Raw genomic sequence first — 23,883 nt, 5'->3', positions numbered from 1 at the left:
TGTTTCCCGGAGTGAAACGATGTTTTGTGAATGCATTGAATTATCACACATTTTAAAAAAGAAATTGAAAGTTCCTTCACGTTGTTATTAGATAAATACGTATGACGTATGGATGTGAAAATAAAAATAAAATTTGACGATAAACAATTGAATTTCCGCTTCGCTCCGATGGAAATTGAGTTTTTTTTTTATTGTTATACGGAACATAAAATGCAAATATTCAATCACAACCCACTCGAAACGGTTTAGATTTTTACATTGAACGGGAAGGAAAATATTATTGGTCGAAATTGTGTTTCCTGGTTGGTTGAGCGTGGAATATCAAATTAGAATGGGACCTCCCGTTTTACATTTGACTTTCAATAAATTTGGTGTGGAATCAGTGATGTGTTGGTTAAGTAGCGGTAGCTGTTTTTATTTATACGCAGTGAATGTCTGTCTGTCTGTTTGTATCTTCTAGGTACCTCAAATTTCTACTAGAAAATTCTAAATTAAACAAACGTAGGAGTAAATAATGTAATGCAGTAACTGTGGAACATCGTATAACCAGTATAATTGAGACGTCTTGCGCTTAATCAAGCAACAAAAGATGGTGCAATCAATTCAACCCTGTTAAAATATCTGCCTGTGTAAGGAAAGTGGTGGTCACTTCACCACTAGACCCACATATGTCATCAAAATGGGTGATGAAATGATGTCGAAGTTTACTTTCATTTCATTTATAATTCACTAGACTTGTACATGTAAGAAGATATGAACTACTTCATGGAGGTTGGTCATCTCTTTGCCACAGTCGCCATGGCCTAATGAGATGTGGTGTATTTTTGAACAGCATTATTAAATGCAAAGCATCATACTTCAGCCAACTAAACTAAAGAGACCTAACTCAAACTTGACAGTAGAACAAAAGAAAAATTTGAACTAGGCCTCTTTCGTGTCGCTATGTGTAGCTGCAGGTAAGATACCTATCACATTAACAGTTCAAAATAGTGGCAGAAACAATTTTCATTTGAGTAAAGTAATAGTAAGGCTTGTTTCCATTGTATGTGCTTCTGGTCCTCAGAACATATACAGAAGAATAAACAAAAGCAAAATAAAAGTACGTGCGTTTCCTTTATGAATGTTAATACTCGCAGTCTGACAGTATATACGCCTAAATATACCATTGGCTCCATGCTTGTTTGGCCACCGATTATTAGCGTCACATGGTCGTTCGCCCTTTTCACTGTCTAATTATCATCATTTAGTTCGGACTTTCCGTGAATAAAACTGAAAATGAAAAGTATGACAAAAAAAGTTCTGCTAATGATGCAGATGACATTCCAACAATTTCTGAACCAACAAGATTATTCCGAGAAGATGGAAATAGAAACGGCAATGGTATTACAATAATTCCGCGAAAATGGGAAAATTAATTGCCTGTGACGCGACAGGCACAGACACATTGGATACACCGATTTTATTAATCAACATCTACAGCAGAGGGCGTCATAGAGTTGATATCAATATCACAGCATCTGTTGCTAGAAATCATTTTTGATTCAGAGAATCGAATCGAGATTCAAAGGGATCAAATATGTTGGGAACTATTCCCAATGATATGTCGAAATTTTTCGTTTGCAGTTCAATCAGTACGATCATCATTTATTTTTAATTATACGCTTTGAGCTCATTCTCCTGTTTCCGAGTGGTTTCTGCTTCTGATTCATCAATGAAAATTACGTTCTGGGAATCATATTCGATGCACAATTATTGTTACACAATCTATGCGCATTGCATATTAAAATGTCGGTGTCGGTATAATATTGTTGTCGAATATCATATTTCTCTACCGAAAACATTTTCCAATGAATATATCGAAACTCTAACCCAGACGACAAATTTCAATTTTATTATAATGCGAAAATGTCAAATCCAATTTTGCTTATCTGTTGCAAATATATACACATAACAAAGTAATTATTCAGAGCAGTAGCAAGCGTAGTTTGGCCTTCATATTTCAAGCTAACTGTGTATGGATTGTCCTCGATACTATTTTCCATTCCCACTGGAATCGTACGTATAATATTGCTTTGAATATGCAGTAACAGAATGTCTCTGCAAAGAAGATTCTAAAATGAATGACATAAGACGGTAATGGGAAACAACAACGAAATGCATGTACATTTTGTGGAGCGATGGTGCGATCTCTCAAAGAATTTTCGTTTTAAATTGAAACAATGGAATTTAACATTATGCATTAACTCATCTTGCGGGTGATTGTCACAGTGCACTAAAGGAAAGTGCAATAAATTACACCATATCGTTGTTTATAGCAAACACATAAACTTAAACATACGAATATGATTTACAGCGTTAACAATACAAAATATATTATTTTATAGAATCCAAAAGCTCCATGGCGTGTGGTTGTGTTATGCATACAATGTGCATTTGTGCAATGTGTGCACTGGTATCTAATAATTTAAAGAGAACTCCGTGCATATATTCCATATAGATAACACGATGAAGGCATAAACAAAACTACGATGAAAGATTGCCAAGTGTGTAGTTTCCATTCTACTGGAGAATCCGGTATGTACATAGCAGCAGAGACACCCCAAGTGTGTTTTATTAGAAATTACAATTTTGCCCAATTCTGCATGCAAATGGACGATTTTCTGTTTGTGGTGTAACCGAGCCTCTTTTTTCCACAATATTCGTCTCCTAATGTGGCTTATTGTGGCCATTAATTAGAAATTATAATCCATCAGAAAATTGGGCCAGCTTCGGAGCCAGCCCGCTTCTACTGTTTTATAATTCTTAAATGAATGGATCAGAGAACATTTTTGACTTTTTTCTCTTTTTTGTTCAATTTTTTTTCGCTGATTTTTATCTTATCATGTCCATCACAAAAAGTTTAATTCAGCCAGTGTAGTCACAGCATTTCCATTCATTTTGTTAATTTAGCACCACATTGTGTGTAGATGTGTCTCTGCGATACACAAACACACACACACACGCAACTGTTTCGGATAGCAAATAATACAGTGAGCCGATACCATATCATCATTATTATTGTTGCTGTGGCTTAAGGGTGGAATGACAAATTGCTGTTCGATGGTAAATCATTATTTGTAACAAAGTCACACTTTCAATCCTCTGGTAGAGACACTGGCAAGTATATATCGAAATATGTATAGAGCCCCGTCATTATGTTTGTTATATAAATTTCCATTTGTAATGTTACCGTTCTATTCGGTACTGACTGTAATGGAGTTCACACTTTCCGGGTATAACTTCTGGTTCGTGATGTTGTTTAATATATGTTTTCAAACACCTCTAGTTATTCGAATATCAATCTTGTAAAACCGAGTACAGAACATTGTGGAAAACGAAATTTTCATTTATATCATGATGGATTTCGTGTCTGTTTTTAGTTAGCTGAGTTATATGTTATATGCATGAACCTTAGAGAATATGGGGTGTTGTTATGCGTGGATTATTTGAAATTGATGGAATTTGTTTTTATGACACCTTACTTGTACAGCTGGGGTGTTAAATTTTTATGACTTTTTTTTCTGCCTTTCCAAGACTTTACATGTCGTAAAGAAAAGCGAAAAAAAATTCTAACGATTTAGGAATAGATTGGGGAAACATTTTTTCTTCTTCTCGGGTACGTGCCCATAATTTTCTACATTGTTTCCAAGAATAATAAAATACAAAGGCGAAATTTACTTACTTTATACCAGGCGAATTACGTATTCAATATTCGAAGCTTTACACCCAAAACAAAAAAATCTGCTGAAGCTGCTATTATTACTCCGACAATGTTCAATTTAATTTATAAGACATTAATTTTGCAATGAAACTATTTATGACGGCAACGATATACTTAAACTAAAATTGAATCACTAAAGATTGTCACATTACATTTCGTTACATTTGAACCTATGTGTCGTCAATTACATTTTGCATTTCATTCAGTTGCAGTGATACTAATGTTGAATCTACAAGACTGCCATGGTTTAAGATGCCGCCTATTTTCTCGCCTATTTTAGGAATTTAAGAGGCTTGATAAGGAGCCTGTTTTAAAAAGTATTTTAGGAGATATTTGTTTGGTTTCAGAAGTGTTACAAATAATTTTTGAAAGATGGGACTCTGAGTAACGATTGCGATTGAGAGAGAGATGAGAGAGCATCAAAATGAAATTCCAATGTAAAAAGTAAAGGAAGAAGAGTTTTAGGAGTAGTAGCAGTGCTGATTTTATTTTATATAATTTCTAGGCATCGAAAATGAAAACACTACTAAAATATCACTTAGCGTGCGTGTCTGTTGAATCTTCAGTGTCGTATTTATTCTGCCTGATTTTTCACTAACAGAGTTTTTCTCAGAAAACTTGATCTCTTTTTTGGTTACAATAGCTCACTTGGATTCGGCGTTCCAACATCCTCCCACCAATTATTTTCTTAAAATAATTACGTTCCTTTGTTCCCACCGATGTCCTACATTTTGTTGTCCATTCATCGACTACTCTTCATGATTTGTCCATATTTCGACAATCATTCTCCCACCAACTTAATGTTTCACAATTTGTCCATACTTCGACCAATTGTTGTCCATCCATCGATCATTTGTTGTCCATTCATCGACTATTTGTTGTCCATACATTGACCATTACTTTCATGAATTGTCCATACATGGACAATCATTCTCCCACCAACTTAACGTCTCGTAATTGGTACATACTTCATCCAATTTCTTGGCTTATTGACCATATTCGTTGTCCCATTGATTCGCTCGTTCTATTGACTCGCTCGTTCCATTGACTTGCTCGTTTCATTCACTCGCACTTGTGCGTCCCATTGACGTCTTGTGACGTCCCATTGACGTCTTGTGACGTCCCATTGACGTCTTGTGACGTCCCATTGACGTCCCTTGTGTTACTTTGCTCCATTGACAAATCCATTCGATTTTGCTTCACACATTGAACACTCGCTTGTCCTACTGACGATTTATTTTTGTTCCATTTATCAGTAAGTTCGTCGTCCAATTGACGATGACGTAACATTCGATTCCCAATTTTTCCGAAATAATCCAACCCCAAAGGTCCACCCGGTGGCGCCAAATGTTGAATCTTCAACACCGTTAGCTACAAGCTAGCTTTTACTTTATGGCCTTTGCGGTTTACGGTTAGAAGAAACACTTACTTTGGGCGTCTAGCCCGTTTCACTGTCGTATTTATTCTGTCTGGTTTTTCGCTAACATAGTTTTCCCCAGAATGAATAGCAATGGCAAAATAAAGCCACGAGCTCTCGCTAGAGTTCTTTTGTATATAGCAAATGGCTTACTTAAATTACAGAAGTAAAAGAAACATTAACTGATCCTGCAACAAAAGAAGTAGCAGATTTGTCCTTAAGAGGCACCGGTACTTTGCCGAAAAGCATACATTAGGGCGATTTTTAATTACTGGATTTTAGTTTACTTTTGATGATATCTTTCCATCAGAATTCTCTTTCAAAAATGTACGACCGCAATTCCGACCACGAATGTGTTAGCTTTCAACAGAAAATAGATTTGGTTGCAGCAATTTGACCAGCTCTGAGAACAATGAGCAGTTTATGAAAATTTCATTAAACTGCTCACTTCTCTCAAAGCTGATCAAACGACTACAACCAAAACTAATTTTTATTTAAAGCTAACAGATTCTTGGTCGGAATTGCGGTCGTACATTTTTCAAAAAGGATTCTGATGAAAAGATATTAACAAAAATGACATACGAAACACGCAAATGTAGGCTACAGTTTTAGCTAAGCGCCGGTGCCTCTTAATTTGGAGATATGCTTGCTGTTTACAAAAGATAAATGGAAGAAACTTTTGGAAGGCTTCTGTGTGTGTTTTAGTTCTCGTGTACCTTAAATAAAAGGCTTCTGTGTGTGCTTTAGGTTTCGTGTACCTTAAATAATTTCTCAAGTCTTTTTTGAGTCAGTGGTTATGTTGAAGAAAATGAATATTCGTGATTGAGTGGTTGCTATTTAATCATTTGTTGTGTATAACGGGTGAATGATTAGTGAATGTTGTGCAGGAAAATAGCGCCGTATTTCAAGAGATTAATTTGCTCATTACTTTACATAACTATTTTTAGTTATTACTTTCGATATGAAGAAATATTGGTTTCTGTACATGATGCTCTATTTTAGCCTAGGTGATAAAGTTTCTGCGAACGCAATCTCTCAGTTGTTTTATGAACGTCCTTTTATCAGTTACTCAACGAAGTGTCCTTCAAAACTACTGAAATATAGTAGATTACAGCAGAGCCTATGTAAATGAGTAATACATGTGTGCGATGTTTGTGGCGTGTGAGCCGAAGGCGAACCGCCTAATTTCGCATTTACTATTAACAATTTTCTTTTTAATTGCATCCACCGGCTAAATACTTTTATCAGACAAAAAGTACGCAACCTAGCTAGCCACATTTATTCCTTTATTTATTATGACATCAATAATGAGTAATGACTTAATAATGGTGCAGACGAATCTAATTTAATAACTTTGTATCACACTATTTATACCATAACATTATATAATGTTACAACGTGTATGTGTTATTAGGAAAGGGTCTCTGGACCCATCCTTTATTTTAAAACTTTCTCTCTGTTGATTTAATTATTTTTGCCATGCAATATCCTCAATTATGTTCAAACACACCCACAACATATCCACGTTCAGTTTACATATACAAATATATTGTGGCACAGCATTTATACATGGAATTCCATAAATTCTCATGGAATTGCTGAATGTTATTGTTTCTACAAATATTGCATTATAACGCAAATAATAGGGAATAGGATTCCATTTCACAGTCCCATTTCAGAGTGTACGTGCTCATCTGTAAACAAATTGTAATTTTCCGATTTTTTTCGGGTTTTTACAAAAAAAAATTGTTTGTTGGAGTTTGAGCTACATCACAGCATTGATACCTTAAAGGATGCTTGTATGCCAGCTAATGTATAACAGTTTGCATGAAAAACGTGGTTTAAATTAAAATATGACTGTTTATCGATGCGTTCAGAACGATAAAAATTAATAGCTATTTTCCTAACTAGTAAGTAAATGATGAGTTTTGTGTACTAGATGTAAGTCCGCCGATACGAGCGAAGCGAGTTCAGCAACATCCCATTTACTAACGTGTTAGCAACAAGATTTTATCTACTGAATATTCATAATTTTCATAAACCACATCAACCCGTCATTCACAGAATTCTACTTCACATGATTGATCGTAGTAGGATTGTGTTAATAGCGTGCACAATAGTATTTTTCATACCAAGCCAGGAAATGACGATTTTTTCAGCACTTTCAGCTTCTTTTCGAGCGAAGCGAGTAAGGAAAACTAGGACGTGTGCCGAAAAAATCCATTTTCTGTCGAGGTACGAACAACGTTTTGTGCATCGGACAACTGAAATAGACAAAACGCATCAATTTACTTAAAAATAAAAACACTTCACTTTCACCATATTAAATTTGTTCAATCGAATAGTCATGGAAAAATTCATTCAAAACCGTTATCACACGATAAATCGTAGAGAAATGAAATTTTTTCCCGGACGATATATCGTTCGGGAAAATCTGACATTTCGTAACAAAAAATCATGGCGAAATATGTCGTATTTCAGTTGTCCGATGATAACAAATATCTTGGTTATATACCCTTAACCTAATGTATCAAGCGGCTCGCTTAGTGAGTGTACAATAGTCATTTGTGTACCTGTTTTGGACGATTGATTTTAGGCAATTTCGCGGATTGTAGGCCGAACGAAGTGAGGCTTACAAGCGAAAGTGCCTTAAATCAACCGTCCCAAACAGGTGCACATGTGAGTTTTCATGCAGAGGGCCGGAAACCCGAGAAAATTCGAAAAATTGCCCTCATTTTCGGCCCCGAAGCATGAAAAGTTTTTTTTGATACCAACATTGAAAAATGATACTTTCGCCCCGCATATGAGGGGCGAAAGTAAAAAAATGCATCCCACGGGGAGAAAGTACTTAACGAAGAGCGAACGCAACTGAACGAACAGCGAAAGTGACTGACGTCACAGAAAATGAGAGAAATGAGTCGAGTTGTCAACAAAATCCGCTCATATTATGCAGAATACTTTGATCAAAATTGTAAAACACTGTGCGCCAGTGTTCTTATTGAAATTAGCATACAAAGTTGATACTTTTTGTTACTGAATGATTTGTTAGTTATATCTTCATTTTTGTGTGTGTTATTGTTGTGATGGCTAAATTATTAAATTTTTCATATTTTTTCATTGCCTTCGGCGCGGGCTCCAACTCTCGCACACGGTTGAATTTTTTTACTTTCGCCCCTTGTCATTCAATGTACTATTGTGCCACCTAGAATTGATATTGAAATACGACGGATTTCCATATCGATAACTAGATTGAAATGTACATTATTTCCAAACCAGTTTCTATGGGTTATTTGGGAAATGCAAAGCAATGTGATCGATCAAATTCGAATAATGATTGTTTACAATGAAAATCTTGATTTCTTGTGACTTTGTCTATTTCGCTCCGCTCGTATGGAAAACATGGGTCTACTGCTGAAAAAATCCATATTACAACACTTGTAACGCAACCTATTTTTCCTAACTAGTGTTGAAATATCGCTTATTTCCCACGGCATTTAGGAAAAACGTTTTGTTCATAACTTATGCTAAAGGGCTTTTTTAGCGACTCACCTCCGGCTCGAGCGGGAAACCTCTTATTCGCTAAAAAAGCATTTTACCATGCGTTAGGAAAATAACTAATTGTGCACAACATAATGGCGTGTGCAAGTCAACTACGTTTGTTGCTGATAATTATGAATATTTTCAACTTGCAGTAGATAAAATAAATTTCATCCATGCGAACAGCAAATATTTTGTTAATTAATATACTCGTGCCAAGTGTAACGTGTTCATTTCAACTAACTTTGTTTGTTGTTTGGTAAATTTTCATTTTTTTAATTTTTTTTTTTATTCGAAAATAGCTGATGACACATAATTGACTCTATGTTAATGGCTCCGATTTTATATTCGGAGCTGTACGATTGAAACCGAAAGGACTTGCGTCACATTTTCAGTGGTACAGCTCCGTATATATCACATTATTGTTCTAAATTTTCAAACAACTTTTTAATTGAATTTCAGTAAATTGATTTTCGATTAAATTGAGTTCAATACGTGCACGTGAATGTGGCATCATTAAACATTGTACTTTTGTTCCGTTCTAATAATTTCAGATCTGCTTTTGTGTTTATTGTTCGATGTTTTTTTAATGCACTGCCGGCGTATAATTAAACCCGATAAAATACTTCTTCTGTTCAGAACATAGTCTGCGAACTGTACTTTGAATGTATTTATTTTCCAACTAATTAGCATAAAATCGTCAAAGGTTTGAAATAATCGAAACTAATGACAACTAAAATCTGATTACATTAGGCTCTCAGTAAGAATGATATTGAAACTAAAACGAAGTACGAAATGTATTTGTGCGTGAGCGGCTTAAGTTATGGTATATTGACTTGAAGACGTAGACACTGTAGATTCCCTTTACTTGGTTGCTTCTCTGCCATTGTTATACAAATTGACAACACTCCAAAATTTCGATATTGAGTTCTACGTAATTTAATAGATAGATCAAAGGGAGGTGTTTTTCCCCTTGTTCGAAATCTGGTGTATTACATCGGTAAAAGAAAAACGAAGTGTTTGCCAGTTGCAAATCGAGTGGTTTTGAAGAAATTCAATTACATAGTACACACATTGCCGTGTTTGCGAAAGTTGGTTTGAGTCATTCATGAACGATAAGCGTATTAAATTACAATTAAATCTGTTACTTTCGTTTAAAGTACAAGGCAAGTGCAGAGACCAACAGAGAATATGCAGTCTTATCAAACATCGTCATTTGCCTTACAGGAGAGAGTTTGGACCGTTACATGCACTTGTCTTATCGTATTGTGTTTCATGTAAAATCTTTTATTGCGTGCCCCATGCGAAAGTTGACCATTATAAGGCAGATGGTGAACTGGGAAAATGATCCATTTCATTTAGAATTTAATTTTCAGTTCATTTTACGGGATTTATTTTACGTGAATTTAACTTTCGTGGGGATGCATCGGATGATTCACTACGTAATTCATTAATTCGGAAACAACTTTGTGATACTCGCAATCTCACTCGTGTGTTTTTGAACAACTTGTTTCGGTAATCGGTCTTCGACAAGTGTGGTTGTGACAAACTCTACGCTTGTCGAAGACAGTTACCGAAGCTGGTTGCTCAAAAAACCACACTTGTGAGTTTGATTTTATCACAAAACTGCTACCTCTTGTAATAAATTACTTTGGAAGCATCGAATGTAAAGTATTATTGCTTTTTATGGGTTGCTATACGGTTTAATAGATATTGTTCGGGACTAACCAGAACTCATCTCTCATTTTTGTCGTTGTTGCCACTCGTCACTTATCGAGACCCAACAACCAATTGCGTCACTTCAACATCGACGAGAGGCCAATTCCAAATATTGCAAATGTTTGAGCAAGCACAGTACTTCATAAATGCTTAAAAGCAAAATCATGAAAATCATTGATGAAGCTCATGACGAAATTTTCATTTCTTCTCAGGGTTACAAGAGTGTCGGAGAGAGTGTGATATTAATTTCGAATAAACAGTAATATATTACAACGTTTGGCTGTGTCATATTGCTTTTGCTGTTCAAGTGGTGTGAATTACTTCTATTTCCTTCCTTTATGCTTGCGCATAATAAGGTGCCATTGAGATCATAATTTTCCGACATAAAATATTTTCGAATTTCGATCGAATATTTTACACTTGAAAATCATGTTATTATTTACTCAAACACTCGGGCTTGAGATTGAATAACGGCTGTGTTATCAAAGTGTGTTCGATTTTTACGGAATCGATTTCATTGTACTTTCTATACGCAGAAAATATCGAGAGCTTTATATGAATACATTTTCGGGGGTGGTGTTTTTCAGGCGAATATTCTCATATTGATGTTCAAAGGTGACATTGCGACATATCAATAAAATCAAAATTGGTTGTTTGTTAAAGGTGCGTGATAGTCAACAAATTGATAAGGTGGTTGGTTTGGTGAGAATGGAAAATTAAAATTTTCGTTTTACAACAAATTAATATATTTCACGTGTCTCTGTCTCATACATGAATTATTCATGAAACTACTAATTGTTATGGCGAAAAATACCTGTTCCTAAACACATACGACCCATTGTACTGTACATATTAACCATATTCTCTCGTTTAATATCTCACCCTAATTACACATTACAACCTCTAGAATAGAACCCAAACCCAACTAAAACCAAACGAAACCTCACACTAAATAAACGTTATTTAACTTCTAGAAGCTGGGAATTAATACTTTCTATATTTGTAATGCGGTGTATGGCATTCGAAATGTACTGTGTATGAACCTTTTTCCAGACTAGTCCATTGTTTGATTGTTGGATAATTTAAGATAATTAAAGGGGGGATTCCATGTAATTATATGTCGGCATTTCGGTGTATGTATGTAATGTTGATTTTCCTTTCTTTCTTTACTTTTTGCATGATTAAATTATGTTCTTTAACATAAAATGTGAATTCATTTGTTACACAAACACTATGAACGTATTTACTGTATTTTTAAATATATTAGTACTTAGCTATGCTCAAATAAGTAGTAATAGAGCAGAAAGGCTACGTAGAACGTTCACCTTTGTTTACGCTTTACCTTGGGGGCATGACGTTATAGTTTACGTCATGTCTCACATATATCCATTGAGTGAATGTTGATAGTTTACTTAAGTCTGTAAGTTCTTCACAAAGAAAAATTTCAACCAGACAATTTGTGGCATTTCCGTCAGGTTGATGAATTTTGATGGAAACAACCGTACAATATTCTGTCAAGAATTTAAGTTGGCAAGTAACTGATTACTTTTCTTAAACTGTGTTGTAAATTCTACATTATGAAAACAGACTGAATTGCATGTACCGTACATGATGTACGCCGAAGTTTACGGCTCAAAGTTGGTTTACCATCTATTATTGGCAATGACGACCAAAATATTCTCTTAGCTCTGGCTGGCCATCTTTTATATAGCAAAATTTATGTTAAGACTAATGAAGCTATAGATTGACCATCCAACAATAACGAAGTAATAGATTCCCTGACTATATCACAGTACGCTTGTTGAGTCTTAAAGTATGACGGTGCCTTCTTTTGATTGTTTCGAATTTTTTTTTTGTCTACATGACCCTGATGTTTATTTTTTTTTATTTTTGTATTTGCTTAGTGTATGTAACTGTTGATATTCTGTATTGCCTTAGGAGTTTTCTCTGCTGGTCAATAAATTCAAATTCAAAAACGCTTGCGGTCTAAAGAAGGCCAAATTTCTCTTCAGTTTTCCACTGAGCCTAATGTGGTACGAACCGAATACGAATATTTAGAGGCACAAATATCAATCGCTACTTTCGTACAGGGTACAAATAGACAAATCTAGTTCTTAGGCTGAAACCCGCAAATCGTCTTACAATGAAAACGCAGCATAACTCTGAAATAAGTTCTGAAATAAACAATAAATCTCCATTTTCATATAAAACTCCTTCAAAACCTATGCAAAATGTCAACAGTTTTACTGTTCTCTTTTAAATAACTTACTCTTTAAAGCCAAAAATGGAGCTTATTAAGTATCAAACACCGGCGCTACATTTTAAGAAATTGCTAGTGGTAGGTAAGGTGGGAACACAATAAATTAAGCGTTCATAGCACCCATTCATTCATTCACATGTGTCGCAAAATCTGGCTTCTAATAAAAATGTGAAAGCTCAGTGCTGTGTCCAGTTATTGGTCTTTATCTACAATCTTTTCCTACCATAACCGATCCGAACCCATCAAGTTCTCCATAATGTCCATTTTATGTACACATCATGTTCATAAAGTCCTTGCCAATAATATCGACATGTATCAATCATTCAGATTGACTTATTTACAAAAGGCAAGAAGATACAACGTACATAAAACATCCAAAATATTCGACCTTCTCAATAAACTACAGCTCAATCATTGCAGTGTAAAATCAGATGGAGGGAACCCTTTTCCGCTATATAAAAAACCTGATCAATCAGTCATATTAACAGATAAACTCGCAAAATGTACAGCATATCGTCAAATATGAACCAGAGAGAAGAAAAAAAACAGGAAAAAAATCAAATATGTCAGCTTTTTACGATTGCTCATCAATTAACTTACCCAGTTCGTCCGCCTTGCCATTCCATTTTTTTTTCTTCGTCTCTATCTAACGAAAAATAACTTCAACTTCACTTTATATTTGTTACACCATAAAAACCACCATATGATTTAGTATTTTGCGATAAGACTCCCATTGCGTCTCATCCAGAAGTAAAACACACATTTATGTATATATATATATATAGATGTGGAACAACTTGAGTGAAAGAAAATGCATATAGACCGTAACCTACATTCGTATTATATCATTCATACATCTAGATGGAACAATATTTTCTGCAATTTTTCCCTTTCAAAAATACAAACGAAAACTCCAGTATATAATCTGGGCGATGTACAGAACCAACCCATGGATGGAGAAACTAAACTGAGAGAAAAATTACTTTGTATGATACAATATAATGCCCTCATATCAGTTGGATTAAATTGTACGTGGCATTACATTGGATGGTGAAAAACTTGGTGGAAGATGATTAAGCGGAAAATGTCACATTTTATTGTAACTTATTAATTAGAAAGATTTGAATCGTTCTCGCAGCTTGACTATTACACTGCATATTTTTGTGGAGTTCATTTGGTACATTGAGTGTGCCGAATATGGTTGAAAAATGAAAAGAAAATTTTTGAAGATTTTGTTTTCGTAAATTTTTACCAGATAAAGCGATGATGTCTATATTGATGATGTCACGCTAGCGGGGGGATAGGATCTGAAAACATGAGGAATGGGACTGAGAAAATGTGACGTCACGTACGTTTAAAGTGAAAAATGAAATAATTTCTCAGTCTCAATATGGAGTTACGATGTTATTGATAGTAAATATCGATTATGAGAATAACTTAGACTCACCAGCGAACACTTTTAGAATGTAAACTCCTTTTAGCATACGGTTTTACAGCACAGCACAAGAGACACACTTAAAATCTGAAAACCTATACATTTAATGCGGCGTCGGCTTAAGTCAAACTATACTCAAACTGTATTCCATGACTTTTCGCAGGTAGCACCGGTCTGCTTGATAGAACACACTTCGCATAATGAAATTCAATATACCTTGACATAAGCCGACGCCGCACTCTACACATGTATTACTTTAATTATTGTTTATATAAGTAGACTTGACTATTTACATCGATCAGATCTGTTATTTGAATGTAAATCGTATTTTTCGAAAATAAATCTTTGTTAATCCAAAATGCGTGAGCAACTTCATTTACATTGAAGAGAAAACTTTCAATTATGTACGTCTTTTGAGTCGGTTCGAAGAGAAAAAAGAAAATTTACATTTTGTAGATTTGCATATTGTATAATACAACAGGGGAATAAACGAAGGAAATCATTTTTTTTTCTCTTTGTCTTAAAACAATATTTCTTTAAAAAATATCCGTTTTTTGTTTGGATCCATTCGCCCAAGTGAATTTAGAAATGTACGCAATAGAAGAGAAGATTATTTATAAAGTACTATTTACAATTCTCCTGTATTCACTCAATCAGCGGATCTGAAGGCACCTGTTCCGTATGCCTTATGATTTGTCATCACTCCTCCGTTCATATAAATTTTTATTTTCATATATACCGAGTATATGATGAGTTCTGGATTTACTTTAAAAACCTTTAAACAAGCAAAGTATGTGTTTGTTATACGCTTTGTGCCCCCACCGACATTATGAAGAGAAATTGTATCGGCACATATGTCAAACTTCCGAAATAATTTATTAAATTTCGGGTTAGCGTCTCTATGGGGGAATATATTATCCAGTGAATTTCTCGTGCCGTAAAGAAAAACAGCATCTTACCTTGGTCGTAGCTTCAAGCAATTCGCATATATTCAATGTAACACACCACATTATGTATTTCGAAAACTTAAAGTATGGCATAGTATAACCAATTTTTCGTTTTGTTTTCTTTTATTTTGGGGTACCATATACGTATATATATGCGGATTATATTATGTGGAATGGAATTGAATGTATGTGGCGGTATCTTAAAATAGACGAAAAAAAAAGCTTAAGGGTATATCGAAAGCCAATTGAAAGTTATTATGGATTTGGATTGAACACATAATGTACGACAACATGGAATATTGATGTGGGTAAACATGATATAGAACTTGGAATTTATTTATGTTACCATATAATGTGGAATGGAAACATTTTTTTTTGTATATATTTTGGTATTCGAAAGTAAAACTTTTTGTGTTGCGTTCGACATGCGACATATTTGACATACTCAATCCGTGTGTTGTTTCATAAGATTTTATGAGTTTTTTGTTGTTGTTTTTGTCGAGGAACTTAACTATTAATTGAAATAATGTAACGATGAGCTGCTCTAGATCCAATCAAAATATATAGTTTACGCGACTCTCGACACGATCTATCAATAAAGCAATTAAATTTCAAGTGGGGCAACACTTTGCATTAATTTTTAATTAAAACCTGAGACCCGTACTAAAATAGTAATTGATGAACTAGAATAATAATTTATCTGGTGGACGAGGCATCCCTGTATTAAGAATGTGAGAAAGTTGAGAGAGGATCACAATGTCTAAATAAAAATGACTTTAAAAAGGAAGGCAGCCTAATCCTTCACTTATATACCAAAGGATGGGCTTATTGCTGGGATTTTTTTACGAAAAAATTCTGAAAACTTTTTGAATTAAACTTCTTCAGAAATTTTGGGAATTTTCAGAAATAAATTTCTCAAAACACACTGACAAAAAAGTTTCGAAAAACTCAATTGTTGCAGGTTTTGTCTCCAGGTAATCTACAATAGCTGCCACAGCTGTAGCGCCCCATACCAAAAATACTTTTTTGTCAGTGAAGGCTCTGCAACAGGCTGGTCATAATTTGTAAATTATGTCGGGTAGGGTGATGTAGGTATTGAAGTCTAGTAATTCTATGTTCTAAATTTTAGAACCAAAGAACATGGGCATTTCCAGACCTGGAAACTGAATATGAATCAGCTCCTGACTCTACTTTTGCAAATTATTTTTTTAAAAGGCAGTCTCTGCATTTTGAAAGGGAATACACACCTTTGTTGGCTATCTTGGGTTTATGATCATCTGGTTTTCACTTCTGTCGAGATCCAAAGGATAGGGGTCGTTCACAAACAACAACACGCGGGTATCAACAACATCTCCTTCAAAAGAGTGTTACGATGACAGTAGCACTCAGTGCCGTCTTTACGATACGAACACTTTAGGCAGTTGCCCGAGGCGCCTGACCAAACTGGTACAAAAAGAAAGTTTTTTTGAGTCACATCGAGTTCATGTAGGAATATTTAACGCCTACACAGAGAAAAAAGTCGGATTAAATGTTTAATCTACGGAGAGATTACGAACATTTTAAATATTTCGAAAGATTTATTTTCAATCTTTTTTCAAAGATTACAAAAATTAAATCTTTCGATAGATTTCGTTTCGGATTAAAATGGCTAAAATTGATAGTAGCAATGAGAAGTGAAGTAAAATATAAAACATTTTGCCAGGATCAACTTCCTTTTCGTTGCTCATGCAGATTTATGAAATATAATAAACGTTTATTGAATAATAAAAAAAAAAAAATGTTGCTTTCGATTAGGATTTGAACTCGTTTACTATGATGGTTACCTCAGTTGTTACAAAGGTTTCGTATAGAAGATTATTTTTTAATCATTGAAAGATTAAAATATCCGCAACAACGGTTCGAAAATAAATCTTGCCAAGATTAAGAACCCAATAGCTCAGTGGTAAAGTACAGGACTGGAGATACGGAGGTAGCGAGGTGAAAGAGTTCAAATCCTGATCAAAGTAAGTAAAAGCAAGGCATCAGAACAGTCGGAGCGTTTGCTGCGACTTAGCCCCGTACGACCCGTAATCCTATTTCGTCCGTAACCATAATACGTCCGTAGTTGTAATACGCCCGGAACCCTAATACGTCTACAACCCTCTAATGCGCCTGTTACCAAAATGCAAGTCAAGTTCAGCATGGTCAAATTTACTGAAAGTGTCCATTTTTAATGAGATTTACTCGATTTATGTGCAAAAAACACTTAGGGCCGAGGAACGACCTTTGAGCCCTCCCAACAAGCCCACGTTGCATCTTACCCAAAAACAATGTTCAGCAACTTTGTTCTACTCGTCAATACCTTTCATTTGATATATCACAAGCAGCTATTGTGTGCGTATTATATCGGTAGATATAATCGAAAGACTGAAAAACAACTATAGGGCCCTAGCTCTGGAAGGGCCGACCCTACCATGCCCATTTTCGAACTTGACCTTACTTTTGTCGATACCAATCGGGGAAAAAAAGAATTTTGAAAAAAGGTTGTGATTTGCTCAAGCTAGAGGGGTCACAGACGGACGGACGGACGGACGGACATTTTTTTTATTGCGGATTCGTCATCTATGAACATAACCAAATGCTTCGCCCTTACTGTCTGCTTCCAATTCGACGTGTTACAAACGGCATATTAATCTTATAAGCCCCCAGTACTTCGTACGGGGCTAAAAATATTTAATTTCAACTAAACAAATAAAATTCACAATTTCAGAATAAAAATATTCAAATAAATGTTGAAAAAATTTTTTGATTTCAAAATAAAAAAAATTGAAATCTCTTGAAAGATTTCGATCTAATCCATCGACAGATTATTTTCGAAAGATTAAATGCAAGTAATCTTTCGAAAAATTAGATTTCAACCCAAAAATAAATTTGGTCCTATATGTAATCCGAAAAAGATTTAAATCTAATCCAGGATTTTTCTCTGTGTAGAATGAATACTTGTCGCGCAAATTTCAAATTTGACCTTGGCGCCAAAAGAGTTGAAGACGGCACTGATAGCACTCATTGTAAAGTGCCAATAATTAGGAGAGCCCTTAAATTCTATAGATGTAAAAGCAGTCGTCCTGCATCAGGACAATTTGCTTGGAATCGGGGAAAACGTTTTTAGAGATAGATTGAAAAGACTCTGGAGAAAAATGTGTGCCAAATGTTATAAGCTCTTATAATGCTTCGAAATATTTTTTTTGGTTTATTTCACGTAGTACACAACTTACTTGTAAGCCGAAGTATTACGTGTCCTGTGAGTGAAGTTCAGGTAAACCGACACAATGATAATGGTTGTTCCCAATCTCCTATCACCAATATTTGCATAATAAACAGTCCCCCGATCCTTTGCATACGTTTGAGTATATATATTCTAATGTACGAACAATGTAACAAACTTCTGAATGATTTCTTTCCACGAAAATAATGACAAATGATAAAACAAGAACTCCCACATATTTACAAACTCCAATCATGCTGATACCAACGTTGTTTAGTTGTGTCTTCTCCCCTGCACAAAATATTGTCTAAATCAAATAACCTGTGAACCAAAACTTTTTCATTATTATTCCGAAAACCACTCTCGAATCCCAAAAATAATAAAAAAAAAACTTCAACAATCATAAATTTCGTTATTTACGAGTCTGCCAGCCTGTATTATAAAGCATATTTATGGTTAGAATCCGTAAAAATCCCAAAAAATATTCACAGAGGCAACTAATATAGACGTTACCGTGGCGAGTACAGCACAGCCACCACACACAGAGAGAGATGTCATATCAAAATTTGTATATTTTCGTCTTTTATATTATTTAAAGTAGTCCTCCATATTCAAACCCTACTCAACGGAAAAGTTTTATCATTGTTTTAAACAGATATGTCAGATACAAAAGCTTTAGGTTAATAGAAGCTGGATCCAGTTATAAAACCTTTGAGGTAACTTCCAGTGCTCCACCCGGTTATAATAAATTATGATGCAACCGACGATATTGTTAGCAAGTTTTGAATATTTGATATGCTTAGCTTTTACTCACGCCGTTCATTTTCCATCGTATGTTCGGTCTCTGGGTATCTGTGACTGGCTCTGGTTACATTCTTTTGTAAAATTTGCAAAATGAATGATAGGAACAACGGTTTTGTTATACATTTTTAGTCAAACGGAAAAGAATTGCTACATAAATTTGTACTCACGTCCGGTCGCCGGTACAAATATAATACCACGCACTGCAGATACACGTCTCTGGAGGCTTTCGGTGTGGGTTAATTAAATTAAAATACGGAAAGGATTAAAAACTAATATTCACAAAAAATGAAGCTGTTTTGTGTTCCATATATGTACCAACGGTTACAGTCAGGACCGGCTTATCAATTTCAGCGCACTGAGCTATTGAAACCAATAAAATAATCGCGAACAGAGCGAACGAGAAAATTTTGCATTTTGAACGGAACTAGCTGTCTCACAGCGCTCACTATTCTAATTTCTCAGCGCACTTAACCTGTCACAGACGGCAAGCATATTAACAGTTTTACTATCTGATCTATTACTTCATTTGAACGAAGATTTTCATTTGTTTCGAACATGTTTTTTGCTATTATATGACCTCATTTAGAGCTTGTCGTTTATTATTGATGTCGTTGTCGATAACAGATGACAGCCGTCTGTAACAGGTTGAATGTTCGATTGCCATGGATCTAGCCCATAGATTAATCCGTCCCTGTTTACCATTTTCTTTGAATTTAATTATGCATTAAGAGCGACGACGACCAATTTTAAACAGTCATGGTAGTTTGAGAATTTCGCTGTGTGCTTCGCATCAAACATAATCGTATTATAGAAGATATTTCTATGCCATCAAACGTTAGACTCATTGTCATTCACGTACGAGTCACCATTGACTCCGCACAAAGTCTGCCAGGTACAGCAGACTGTGGCAGAAATTTCCATTTTCCGTTTCAGTTTAAACACGTGTGACATTTCATTTAACCTTTTCACAAGTTTAAAATAGCTTCTCAACCGAAACTATTGGATAGTTTTTCAATTTATCTTCAACACACTTAATATGCCAATCCAAATACATATATATGCCACAATTGCTGTCAAGTGCACAAGAGAGCTGGTACACAATGTATTTTATATGTTATAGGGAAGTATGATCATCACAAGTTTTGTATTGCCAAAATTGAGAAAATAACACAAAAATAAATCAGGTTCGGTACAATTTGGCGGTCGTTCTATCTGTGTGTGTGGCATTCTTTGATAATATCAATTGGAAGAGTGACAATCGGAAAATTAATGCCCATGAGATGAATTTGTGTCTAAAATTTTGTTGGGCGCTGTTGAGAATGAGAATGACAGAATACGAGGTGGAATTTCTGAGGGGAAAGGTTATATGTGTTCATTGTTCATTGGAGTTGTGAGTGGTCTTATAGTGGGAATGGCTATAAAAAACCTTTTGGTGTTACAAATTCGAACGAAACTTTCAGAAATGGCTAAATGCATTAGTGAATTTTAAGAAAAATGGAAGATTCACGATGAAAGTAGAATATGGTTGGAATATTGATTGAAAAGAACAAATGATGTACTTATAGCCGAAAGCAGTAAAGAAACACAACTTTATTTTTCTTATAATTCGCTAGTGCGACACGTCTCCTTTCTGCATTTAGTTATTTATATGTTAAGTATCGACCTCGGTATCGACATGTATCGTCGTACGGAAAATTTAGTCTCTGACTCTTATTGTAAAATAAATTCTTAAACAAATGAAGTAAACGATTTTTGACCCAAGCAGATACTTTAAAGAAAATAAGCAACAGTTTCTTTGAATATACCGTTTGCATAAGATTTAATATAAATTGTACCAATTGACTTTCCATTACGATAAAACTAACGAATTCTTTTTCGCTTTTCAGGTGAATTTGCTTTATCGTTGAGGTAAGTTACCAAAGTTTTATAACTCGAAGACTACTAAGACAAGGCCTGATCCGTACCCGACTCAAATAATTTTATAGACAAAAAATAATAATCGTGGTCGTAAATCATCCAAAGGCTTGTGTACATTTGTCTGGGATTATTTTATATTAAACGCAAGTATTTGTCAAAGTGGACAGTGGGATAAAGGTGGCTATCGATATAAACAACTAAATTTTATCAAATATTCGCTCTGAAGAGAGAGACATTTAAAGGGATTCCTTTCCAGTGGAATTTTTTATATGAGTCCACGAAGGTATTCGACCCTAGATAAAACTACTTAAAAAAACTCTTCGAAGCTTGTGTTGCTAGTGGGAGGTAATCTGAAACCGACAACATGCACTTTTCTAACAGAAATTTTTTGAGATACACGAAACGTACATGTTTGTATGGGGTGGCATTAAAAAGGTAATTGCATTTCCTTTTGTTGCAAATAGGGTCTAAGCTTCCGTAAAACTATTTTCCCTGAAACAACATAAAATTACTTTTCTAATGACACCCCACACGACGATGTACGTTTCGTGTACCTCGAGAAATTTCTGTTAGAAAAGTGCATGTTTTCGATTTTTGATCATCTCTCACTAGCCACACAAGCTTCGAAGAGTTTTTTTTGAAAGTGGTTTTGGCTTCTAGGGTCGAATACCTTTCTGGGCTCATATAAGAAATTCCACTGGAAAATGGGTCCGATTTCGGTAGGCTGTTTTTCAAAAGAGTCCCTCTAAAATAATAATCACGGTGCAGCTGACCTAAGAAAAGTAAGATTCGTGTTCAAGTGCAGGTCGGATTTTTTAACATTCTTTGACAATCAACTGTAGAAAGAGTGAGAAAAATCAATAAGAAAGTTTGTGTCATAGAAGATGTTACTTCATAAGATGAGTACATTGGCTCAGAAATGTGTGACATTCGAAACATTTCGTATTGATCATTCGAACAAAAGAAATCACCCGAATGGACGTTCTCTTTGCATCGGCGTGTGTCTTGTGTCCAAGCATCACATATCTTCATGAAGTTTGAAACGCATTCACAACATAAAAAGTCTGATAAATCCATCCCAGATGTATATAACACCATCGACAACAATATGCTCTTAAACATTTCGTATTTCATCGAATTTATATAGACAATATATATATTGACTGAACCGTACATGTATGACTTGGAGAGACATAAAGTATTTATCAGCTCGAACAAAAGATTCTTTAAAAATTGTAAACTTATGAAAGAAAATCAATTTTCCACACACATTTCACACATTAAAAAAGAGAATGGAAAATATTGCAAGCGAAAAAAAACACATCAAAGTTTGCACGTTTGAATTCAATAGATGGTATTAAATAAACGTTACTTGAATGCTAAAGGTGATTTTCAAAGGCAGTTCGAACAAGTCGACACTAGAAAGACGAGTGGTTTCCGTCATGTGGCGCGCAAGGGAAAAAAAAGAAATCCCCCGTTTTACGTTTTATACGTATACCATATCTGCTGTTACCTACGTGATATAAAACTAGGGTTCGGTACCCAAAGAGCATGTGGAATATTTTCAGAAAACGGCGGAAAGATGAACCGACAATCTTTATCCAACATTCCCGAAACGTTTCTTTTCCACATTCGTACACACACACAACTATTCAAAGTTTAGTGGATTTGTAACGATAAAAGGTTTGATGATGAAATATGAGGTGAATGTGAAATTTCAAATTGGTAATCCTTTATATGATGAATAAAAATGTATATGGGAAGAAAAAGTCCTAGCACACATCTAGTGTGTGCTTGAGGTACCCCTTTTTTTATCCACCATCCGACCGAAAAGTCTCATTGTGAAAAATAAAATGTTATTTTCCTTGGGATAAATATAGACGGAAAAGAGTACGAGATGTACAATATTTGCAGAAAGGTGCGTCTTGGGAAAATGGAAAATCATACATGGGATAAGTGTGTGTATTTGTGTGTGCGTGAAATAGACTTTTTTGTTTTGTTATAAACGGAAAATTGCCTTTTTAGCGAACGTGACATTCCCAGAAATGGTTTCCATATTATTTTCGGTGCACGCACAGATTTTCTGTTAAGCACATATTGAATTAAATTTCCAGCCGTAATAGGACCCACCTCTCTACACTTATCAATGGCAAATGTTCATTATGCCCTTACGTGTGTCGTATGAAGTTTATACGCAAAAGTAATTCAATCAAGCCAATGGTTAGAAGGAAAATTACACCGAATTTTCCAGTGAAACTTTTCGTTGAATACAGAATCGTATAAAATGCGACATTTAAACGATATGACAAATTTATATCCAGAGAATCGTATTTGGAGGTATATATAGAGGACAGTTATACAATATATTACCGAGTGTAGCGACTTTCAATGGCAAAGGGTCAGTTGCCACAATCATTTATTACTTTGAGTCTTTTAAATATGTACACACATAAGTCGTTTCTGCCAAGCTGGAAAAACCTATAAAATCCTTTTAAAAGTGGATTTATTAAAGCACCAGGGAGCTTTAAATTTATTTATGCATGCGGAGAAATTTTCGGTCTGAAGTGTGTTTGTGTATACGGTTCAGATATATAGTATGTAACCGGCAAGAACGGTATAAACATCATACATTCGTATAGACGAAGAGATCAAGGTTAAAAAGGGAACCATATTGGCTTACAAATATCACAATATCGTGTGTATACATATTTTGTTTATTTAAAAGACTTCTTATGCCATTTTTCGTATATATTCGAATACAACAACCATTCTGTTAAATTCTGTCAATTTCCGGTATATCAAAAATAAGTTATAACTATAAGGCAGGAGGGAAAAACCGGTTA

The 23,883-nt window shown here is 34.9% G+C and overlaps 1 long non-coding RNA gene across 1 annotated transcript; it reads right to left on the bottom strand.

Moving 5' to 3' along the window:
* Positions 1–724: 724 nt before the first annotated feature.
* LOC119072426 lies at positions 725–23,673 on the bottom strand. The gene is made up of 3 exons (XR_005086864.1): positions 23,663–23,673; positions 5,683–5,687; positions 725–856 (listed from the first exon to the last, which is right to left on the bottom strand). It is a non-coding gene; the product is annotated as an uncharacterized LOC119072426 (long non-coding RNA).
* Positions 23,674–23,883: the final 210 nt, after the last annotated feature.

The sequence above is a fragment of the Bradysia coprophila genome, assembly GCF_014529535.1.
Source record: "Bradysia coprophila strain Holo2 chromosome IV unlocalized genomic scaffold, BU_Bcop_v1 contig_81, whole genome shotgun sequence".
NCBI classification, from domain to species: Eukaryota; Metazoa; Arthropoda; class Insecta; order Diptera; family Sciaridae; genus Bradysia; species Bradysia coprophila.
This window is presented reverse-complemented; position numbering and strand designations above follow the sequence as displayed.